We start from the raw sequence: 3,778 nt of genomic DNA on the forward strand, positions 1-3,778 counted from the left end.
GACCAACTTTGGTCGCTTTTGAGTATATAATATATATTTATATATATATATATGTATATATATATAAAACAGGAAAAAAAATTAGGGTTATTTATTTACTATTTTCAAATATAGCGACCAAAGATGGTCGCTTTTTGGTCAAACGGTCAAGAAAGGCGACCAACGTTGGTCGCTATTTGGTCAAACCAATCAATACTTATATAGCTACCAAAATAGCGACCGATATTGGTCGCCGTTTTTTTTAATTGCAGAACTCAAAATCGGGTTTCCCCTCCCAAAATCTTATTTTCTCTCACACAAATTTCCCAACTTCTCTCTCAACTATTTCTCCTCCCCTTCTCTATTTTCCTTACATAAATCAATCCCCCCCACCCATTGCCACCACTGTCACCGCCGCCGCCACCACTGTTACCCCGCCACCACCACTGTCAGCCACCACCACTGTTACGCCGCCACCACCACTGTCAACGCCACCACCACTGTTCCGCCGCCCCCCACTGATTTTCGCCTCCTTTTAATCTACCAAGGTTAGTAATCTACCTATTAGTTTTTAATTTTTAAATTTTGCTATATAATTTTATGTAATTTGTTAGAGTTTTTGCCTATTTAGTATTAGGGTTGTTTGTTTGAACTACATTTGGTAATATAAACTTTTTACATTAGGGTTGTTTGTTTGAACTACATTAGGTAATATGAACTTTTTACTATTAGCTAATATGAACTACATTAGGTAATATGAACTTTTTACTATTTAGTATTAGGGTGTTTTTTTGCCTATTAGCTTTTTACTTATATTGAGTTCAATTGTGAAAAGATACAATTCATTGTCTTAGAAGAGGAGCAATACCTAAATAAGAGTACCTAAATTCATGCTTTAAACTATGAATTATACATTTATAAGATAAGAAAAAAGATTTAAAGGGAGGAGTTTATTAATGTATTAACTAATTTAATTTGTTCCTGCTTTATTTAAATAGATGGAACATCGTTCTTGGATGTACAATAGGAATTATCCTAATCGGCGGGGATTGCGGGAGGATTTTGTAGAAGGGGTTGAGGACTTTATTAGACATGCAATGTCACTTCCGCCATACATAAAAGAAGGAGTAATTAGGTGCCCTTGTGTTAAGTGCGACTGTATGAAGTTTGGAAAACCGGAGGAAGTTAAGGTTCATCTTTATATGAAGGGGTTTATGGCGAATTACTTTGTGTGGACTTATCATGGAGAGATGGATGGTAGCGATAGGATATTTCATAACATGGTTCTTGGTGAAAGTAGTAGGTCGAGGGAGAATAGAAATAGTGATTCCAGAATTCATGATATGGTTGCGAATGCTTTTGGAATGCACTTTGGGGGTGAGCCCAACGAAAATGTTGAACAAACTCCTAATGATGAAGCAAAACGTTTTTATGAACAGTTAGAGGAAGCTAGTCGTCCACTACGTGAAGGTCGTCCGCACTCTGAGTTGTCTGTTGCAGTTAGATTACTAAGTATGAAATCTGATTGGAATATTTCTCAAGGAGCCATGGACTCTGTCATTGACCTTATGCGTGAACTAGTTGGTGAGGAAATCGAATTACCTGGTGATTTCTATAAGGCAAAGAGATTAGTTTCTAAGTTAGGACTTTTGTCAATGAGAATTGATTGTTGTGAAGATGGTTGCATGTTATATTATAAAGATGATGCAAATTTAAGCATTTGTAAATTTTGCGGAAAGCCTCGTTTCAAGAGGCTTTCCAGCGGGAAGATGGTCGCTATCAAGGCGATGCATTATTTACCTCTTATACCTAGGCTAAAGAGGTTATATGCGTCGATGAGTTCTGCCCCTCATATGAGATGGCACTTTGAAAATAGAAGACCACCTGGTGTTATGTGCCATCCTTCAGATGGAGAAGCTTAGAAGCACTTTGATAGGACATATCCAGATTTTGCTAGTGAACCAAGGAACATTCGGTTAGGTCTGTGTGCGGATGGCTTCACGCCTTTTTCTGTATCTGCGATACCGTATTCATGTTGGCCTGTCTTTCTTACACCTTATAATCTACCACCCGAGTTGTGAATGACTAGTCCATATATATTCTTAAATTGTATTATCCTCGGTCCACGTAATCCGAAAAGTTTGATAGATGTATATTTGCTACCTTTGATTGATGAGCTAAAACAATTGTGGTACGATGGTGTTGAAACATATGACATATCAACCACGCAGAATTTCAATTTGCGTGCTAATTTAATGTGGACAATTAATGATTTTCCTGCGTATGGAATGTTGTCTGGGTGGATGACTGCTGGGAAGCTAGCTTGTCCTTACTGCATGGAAAATAGTAAAGCGTTCACTTTGAAACATGGCCGAAAGCAATCATGGTTTGATTGTCATCGTCAATTCTTGCCTGAGGGTCATGAGTTTAGAAGAATGAAAAATGCTTTCAAAAAGAATAAACTGGAATATGATTATCCACCTCCGATACTTTCAGGTGATGAAATTTGGGAGAGGGTCCAGAACTTCAGTAAAGTTATTGAAGTTCCACCGCATAGATTCCCCGGATACGGTGTTACTCATAATTGGACCAAACAGAGTATATTTTGGGAGTTGCCTTATTGGAAGGATAATCTTCTCCGTCACAACCTTGATGTCATGCATATTGAGAAGAATTATTTTGACAATTTGTTCAACACAGCGATGGATGTTAAAGGTAAGACAAAGGATAACCCGAAGGCTAGAATGGACTTACAAGAATATTGCAGGCGGCCTGAATTACACTTGCAGACAGCAAACAATGGTAAGTTATTCAAGCCCAAAGCAAGTTACACATTCACTTTGGAGGAAAGACGGCAGATTTGTGATTGGGTAACGAAATTGAAGATGCCTGAGGGTTATGCGTCCAATTTTGGGAAAAAAGTTGATATGGAGGTAGGGAAGTTGAGCCATTTGAAAAGTCATGACTGTCATGTTTTCATGGAGACCTTAGTGCCTATTGCGTTTTCTGGTTTGCCTGAAAGAATCTGGAAACCTATCACTGAGATTAGTTTGTTTTTCAAAGACTTGTGTTCTTCCACATTAAGGGAAGAAAACCTACGCCGGATGGATCAGAACATTCGTGTAACTTCGGGTAAGATGGAAAAGATATTTCCATGTGGGTTTTTTGATGTGATGGAACACCTTCCAATCCACCTTGTACACGAGGCACGACTTGGAGGGCCTGTTCAATGCAGATGGATGTATCCCTTTGAGAGGTAATATTATAGTCCATATATAAAATGTTCTTGGCTAACCTGAAATTATGTAGGACAATTGGCAAATGCAAACAATTTGTTAAGCAGAGGAATAGAATTGAAGGATCTATATGCGAAGCTTATCTTGCAAAGGAAACTGCTCATTTTTGTTCTTATTATTTTGAGAGTAATGTGCCATGTGCTAGGAATAGGCCCAACAGGCACACGGTCGCCCTTACGAATGATCCATTATATCCGCCTATGTCTATATTCAATCAACCAGGCCGATGTTCTAAGGATGGTAGAAAGAGAAATTTGAGTGATATGGAGTTTAAGTCAGCTACAAAGAGAAATTTGAGTGATATGGAGTTTAAGTCAGCTACACTTCATGTGTTGCTAAATTGTCCCGAAGTAGTACCATTTCTCAAGTAAGTATTGATTTAACAGTTATCAAAATATAAAATTTACTGTGATTACATCTCAATGCAACTACTAAAAATATTTGATGTGTCACAGTCACTTCGTGGGTCAATTTGGCCAAGATGCTGTATATACGGCATTTGA

The sequence above is a fragment of the Nicotiana attenuata genome, chromosome 2 (assembly GCF_001879085.1).
Source record: "Nicotiana attenuata strain UT chromosome 2, NIATTr2, whole genome shotgun sequence".
Taxonomy (NCBI): domain Eukaryota; kingdom Viridiplantae; phylum Streptophyta; class Magnoliopsida; order Solanales; family Solanaceae; genus Nicotiana; species Nicotiana attenuata.